The sequence below is a fragment of the Myotis davidii genome, unplaced genomic scaffold, assembly GCF_000327345.1.
Source record: "Myotis davidii unplaced genomic scaffold, ASM32734v1 scaffold62, whole genome shotgun sequence".
NCBI classification, from domain to species: domain Eukaryota; kingdom Metazoa; phylum Chordata; class Mammalia; order Chiroptera; family Vespertilionidae; genus Myotis; species Myotis davidii.
In genome coordinates this window covers 524,981-531,768 of record NW_006295180.1, presented here as the reverse complement: position 1 = coordinate 531,768, position 6,788 = coordinate 524,981, and the positions used below count along the sequence as shown (strand labels likewise).

General features: G+C 34.5%; 1 protein-coding gene across 1 annotated transcript in view; it reads right to left on the bottom strand.

Moving 5' to 3' along the window:
• The window catches only part of DTNBP1 (dystrobrevin binding protein 1), a 125,546-nt gene that overhangs the window by 112,578 nt on the left and 6,180 nt on the right, over positions 1–6,788 (bottom strand). The window contains exon 3 of the mRNA XM_015567804.1: positions 3,094–3,154. The gene's annotated coding sequence lies outside the window, so the exon portion shown is untranslated. The remainder of the gene's footprint in view (positions 1–3,093; positions 3,155–6,788) is intronic.

Sequence of the window (6,788 nt, the reverse complement as noted above, 5' to 3'; positions counted from 1 at the left end):
AGACAGAAACATCAATGATGAGAAAGAATCATTGATTGGCTGCCTCCTGCACACTCCACACTGAGGATCAAGCCCGCAACCTGAGCATATGCCCTGACCAGGAGTTGAACTGTGACTTCCTGGTTTATAGGTCGACACTCAACTATGAGCCACACCAGCTGGGCCCAAACCAACCTCTTAATCCTAGAATGAACGTGGTATATTTTGTTTCTTATGCTTTGCTGAATTTGTCTGTCAGTATAGCCAAGTACTGCAGAATGTGTCCTAGGCAGAATGCCTTTTATTTTTCATTCAGTATTCACAAGACATATAACAATCAATACAAAGATTTGCTTAACATTTATATAGGACAACTTCATATTTAAGCACGATACACATTTTAAAACAATTATGAGAAGATTCTGAAATTACATTTAAAATACAATTGTTAGAATATGATAATCACAAGACAGTTTTGAGGAGTACATCCATAAAGGAGACACGTGCCTTGCATGTTGCTAGTGTTGAGAGGCCACACAACTGCACACAAACAACTGTTTGTTAATAACTATATCAAAAGTTCTGTAATCAGAAAACTATGTTTTAAGCATTTTACATCTTAACAGATTGCTAGCCACCCATGTATAGACATAGACATATTGCTTGTTTTAAATATACTTTAGAAAGTTGGTTGAGGGTTTGGGGTTGACATGTAACATATTGCAACTTTCCAAATTTAGAATATAAGAAATAGGTTCCTGGTTAGTGTTTGCACAAACCATCTGATTTTCAGAAATTGATTAAAGTTAAGTGAGAGATGATGCTATTTCTATTCTTCACAAATTAACCTTAAAATTCTGCCCTCCATATTTAACTTTAAAATATGAGGTTAGTCAATATTAATACATACTACATAAATAGTACAAGGACTTTAGGTCCTTTAACTCTGATAACCTGCTTTCTGGATTACATTCTATTGTTATCCAGTACTTTTGTTCTATCCTTTTTAATCCCACCAAATAGATAACTGATATATAGAGATAGATAGATAGATAGATAGATATAGATATATAGGTATAGATAGATATAGATATAGATATAGGTACAGATATAGATAGATATAAATTATTGTCTGTTTAGATTTATCTTTGGTCTACCATTTTCTTCCTCCTTATTCCTTCCTAAATCTCAGACCTATCTTTCAAAATTATTTTAATTTATCCTGAAATACATTCTTTAGAAATTCCTTTATTGGGCATCTGTTGATAGAAAACTTCTTTGTAGGTCTAAATCTTACTCTGGTTCTGATGACTGTCAAACTTTTGGTAATATATTAGTGTGTTTGCTAATTTTTTTGTGGAGGTGGTAGTGAGAAATTAACCTGTAGGAACTTTTTAGGTTTACAAAGTTTCATCCATGTAGAATTTGTGTTTGTATCTGATGGGTGTCAAGAAGCACAGTCACCTGTGGCCCTTTCATTTATTAATGTAGTGGTTCCAAGATCATGCAGGACGTATACATTAGAGCCCCACACTCATGTGAGGTCAAGACCCTGTTAAGAAATCCAAAAAGTAGACTACGTTTATTCAAAGTTGTCATAAAGACAGATTTCATCCCTGTTGTCTCCTTTTGCCAACAGGAAGCTTTTCTTTTTTTCCTAGCACAACTTTCACTGAGGGATGTAGCCACTTCAAAGATCTAAGAGCTTTAGGCAGGAGTCAGGTTCAGTTCCTCCTCCAGTGGTTCTCAACCTTCCTAATGCCGCGACCCTTTAATACAGTTCCTCATGTTGTGGTGACCCCCAACCATAAAATTATTTTCGTTGCTACTTCATAACTGTAATTTTGCTACTGTCATGAATCGTAATGTAAATATCTGATATGCAGGATGTATTTTCATTGTTTGCAATTCACAGGTTGAGAATCACTGTAAGTCTCCTATTCCTATTTATCTCTAAAGCTTTTTTTTTAGTATTTCACCACAGCTTCCAGGGTTTTGTTTTGTTTTTAGACACTCTGATTTTATTTCCTTTTTCATTTGTTTTTGGCATGTCAGAATCTCCCTTAATTTTTGTGAGCTTAAGGCATTTCAAAAATGCTTTTAATCTATCCAGCATTTAAGTGTTTTATAACCAGAAGACTTTCAAAGTACCTAATCTACCTTATGGCCAAAATCCTAATCCACCCACCCGCCCCCCACTTTTCAGTAATTTCTCAAAGAAACACTAATGACTAAATTTCATATGTACTATTCTGTTCTATATAACTACTACAGTTTGACTACTGTAGGTAAATGGTAAAGAAAGTCAGTCTAAATTAATTTAACATCAGAATCACAAAAGTGTCTTTAGAAAGAAGTAAGTTTGATTGGCATTAATAGCACAGATTATTTGATCTTGGCTAAAGCTCTAAGTACATGCACCAAGTAATTTTAATTGTAAGTCACATATATTCATTATATACTCTATGCATAGTGCGAAAGAATAGTTTGATCTTCTAAGTGAATTAAAGCTGACACCCCTGAAATTTTATACTTATCTGCTGAGCAAACTAGTGATTTTAGGTAGCTTGAGGCAAAGTTAAGCTTTGTCCAAATAATAAATTCATAAATAGTGGGTGAAAAGAAATTACACACTGTAATTTACATATGCAAAGGCATTAGACTCAAATACCTTGATGAAACAAGTATTTACTTGTGACTTGAGAATAAAAGTCAAACTCTGTAAGCCTAATTAAACTACCTGACTGAGATATTATGAAAATGTGCTTTATATCGAGTTTTATAATTGCTAAATTCAATTTCAGATATCCTGAAAAACATTTTAATATAAATTTAATTTCTTAAAAACTAGCATATCCCACAAGTACAAGATTAACCAATAATCCTTTTTTGTCTATATATTTATTGATTTTTTACAAAGAAGAAGGGAGAAGGATAGAGAGTTAGAAACATCGATGAGAGAGAAACATCCATCAGCTGCCTCCTGCACACCTCCTACTGGGGATGTGCCCGCAACCAAGGTAAATGCCCTTGACCGGAATCGAACCTGGGACCACAGGCCGACGCTCTATCCACTGAGCCAAACCAGTCAGGGCATAACCAATAATTCTTTACCTCTCCAGCACTCGCACATTCCTTGGCTCTTCTGTGAAGTGCAGCCCATGTATCTTCATACCTAAGAAAAGCAAAAAAAATATTCAAAATGCAAAAATTAATTCAAAATTTTAATGTTTTAAAACATTAAAAAATACTATTTAAAGATGAGCCTAGAACATCGTATGGTGTCTGAAAAGAAAAGCTCAAAAAATAATGGGGATATGTCATAAGGATACAGAAGTCAACTTGAAGGGGCTTCCAATGGTTAAATCTGGGAGAATTTGAGCAACACAATACATAATGGTAATGTTGGGTTATTAATTCAAAGAATTAAACAAACATCCATGAGTTTATAGTAATTTAAATAAATAACTAATTAAAAGATGAGAGAGAAAGTCGATGAAACAAAAATTTGGTTCTTCAAAAAAAGGAACAAATTTAAACCTTTAGATAGACTTATTAAATAGAAGACTCAAATAAAATTAGAAACACAAGGGAGACAATTATCAATTCTATAGAAAAAAAAGGATAAGAGAGTACTATCGATAATTGTATGTCAAAAAATTAGATGACCTAGATGAAATGAATTCCTAGAAATGCAAAACCTACCAAGACTGAATCCCAAAGAAACAGAAAATATGAACAGACCCATAATAAGTAAGGAGAATGGATCAGTAATAAAAAACCTACCACCTGAACAATGATGCATCAAAAAGAAATTAAAAGACAGAAAATTTACCTTGAGACAAAAAAATGGGGACATAACATACCAAAACATATGCAGCAAAAGCAGTTCTAAGAGGGAAATTCATAGCAATAAACACCCACATTGAGAAGAAAGACCCCAAATAAAGAACAAACTGAGCTGAAGGTAATAGAAGGAAGGAAATAATAAAGATCAGAGCAGAAATAAAATAAATTAAAAAAAAAAAACAGAAAAAATTATCCAAACTATTAGTTGGTTCTTTGAAAAGATAAAATTGACACTTTCACTAGATTCACCAAGGAAAAAAAGAGAGGACTAAAATCAACAAAATTATAAATGAAAAAGATATTTCAACTGACACCCCAGAAATACAAAGAATCATAAGAGGCTAGTATGAACAACTACGTGCCAACAAACTGGACAACCTAGAAACAATGGAAAAAAAATCTTAGAACCATACAAATTATCAACTCAGTCAAGAAGAAATAGAAAGGCTGAACAGACTAATTACTAGTAAGGAGGTTGAATCAGTAATCAAAATGTCTCAATCAAGAAAAGTCCAGGGAGAGATGGCTTCATTGGTGAATTTTACCAAACATTTAAAACAGAATTAATGTAAGTCCTTCTCACTCTGTTCCAAAAAATATCAAAAAGGAGGAACACTCAAACTAATTTTACAAAGCCAGCATTACCCTGATACCAAAGGCAAAAAAGGACACTATCAGAAAAGAAAATTATAGGCCAATATCCCTGATGAATATAGTTGTAAAAATTCTCAATAAAATCTTAGCAAACCAAACTCAGCAGCACATCAAAAGGATTGTTCTCCATCATCAAGTGGGATTTATATATATGATGCAAGCATGGTTCAATATCCATAATCAGTGTGATACATCACATTAATGAAATGAAAGGGGAAAAAATCATATTATCATCTCAACAGACACAAAAAACAACAACATTTTACAAAATTCAACATCTGTTCATAATAAAAACTCTTAACAAATTAGGTACAAAAAGAATGTATCACAATATAATGGCCATACAAGATAAGCCCATAGCTAACATCCTATTCAATGGTGAAAGGTCAAAAGCTTTTCTTCTCAGATCAGGAGCAAGACTCGGATGTCCACTCTCACCATTCACACTAATTACAATATTTACAAAACAAACAAACAAACAAATAAAACCTCCCCAAAAATAAGTTTTGGTGAGGATGTAGAGAAAAGGGAACTGCTATGCACTGTTGATGGGAATGTAAAATAGTGCAGCTACTATGTTAAACAGTGTAATGGTTCTTCACAAAATTAAAAATAGAATTACCATATGATACAGCAATTTCACTTCTAGTATGTACCCCCAAAACTAAAAGCAGGTCTAGCGGAGATATTTGTGTGCCCATGTTCATAGCAGCATTATTAACAATAGCCAAAACGTGGAAGCAACCCAAATGTTCGTTAGTGGATGAACGCAAAGGCACAATATGATGTACAGTCAAAAATCACTTAACATGGGGATATATTCTGAGAAATGCATTGTTGGGTGATTTTGTTGTACAAATATGATAGAGTGCACTGACACAAATCTACTTACTAAAAGAGTCAGAAATAGAACATCAAAGCTGTCAATGCTGCTCCATGATCAGAGATGTAGGCTGGACTGATTGGAAATATCGAGGGGAAACTGGCTGGGTTTAAAGCACAGATCACCACAATAGTGACTATCAGGAGGGAGTAAAAGGTGGCCTGAGATCAATAGGAATAAGAAATCAAGACGAAGAGATAAAGGAACATAGGGGATTGTCATGGCAATGTGGTTTTGGCTATTGCATGTAGGAGCAGTGGTCAGATTAAGGGACTATGTGGTATTCATAAAAAACAGAAAAAGAAAAAGGGGGTGTTTAACATGGAGAGGGCATAAAACTAAGGACTCAATATCTTGAACTTGGAAACTTGTTTTTGTTACCATTGACCCTATCTGGCACAAAAAGTGCTTGCTCTCTGGCACTGAACTGATAGAAGAAATTAAACTTATATTTGCTTTACAGCATTACAGCCTGAAAACAGTTCCAAAATACAGGAACACTACCACAGAAAGCTTTACTAAAGTGGCAGTGGTACTCAATATTGGCATACCTCAGACCATCGCAATAAAGCCAGTTATAATCTTTTCTCCAATGGAAGGCCTTGCCTTCAATTTGCAAAAAAATGCAACATTTTTGAAGTACAATAAAGTGAAGCACAATAAAACAAGGTCTACCTCTATTTGTTAAGGTAGCTCCTGTGGACGTGGGTCCTTGTACAAGATCTTAGGTCCTCAACAAAGTATTTACAACAATGTCCTCTGAAGACTATCACACTAGAAGTGGGAGGGCTGTAGCGCCCTCTGAATATGTAGCACTGGGGGAACAGGGTCCTCTGTGCTAAAACAGGTCAGAGGCTGACTGATTGGGATATAATCTATGCATTTCAAATCGAGGTGTTGTGAATGAGAGGAAATATATTGCCAAGCCCCACAGATACTGCTCCTGTCCAAGTAAAAAAAAATTCCTCCCGAACTACATATCCTTCCATTTCTTATAAGAAATTCAACTCCATCATAATCTTAAGAGACCACTATATATGCTGTCAGTCATTGACTGAAACATCGTATGCAGCACATGACTGTACACTTACAATTAAGTATTATTCAGCCTTGAAAAGGAATTCTGACATAAGCCCTACAACATGGACAGATCTTGATAACATTATGCTAAGTGAAATAAGCCAATCACAAAAAGACAAATATTGTACAAGTTCATTTATATGAGGAACCTAGAGTATTAATCAAAGTCATAGAAAGTAGAATGACAACTATCAGAGGTAACGGGAAGGAGACAATGAGGAGTTATTGTTTAATAGGTAGATTTTCAGTTTTGCAGGATGAAAAGTTTTGGGGATTGGATGCACAACAGTGTGAAAGTACTTAACACTACTGAATTGTACACTTAAAAATGGTTAAGCCTGGA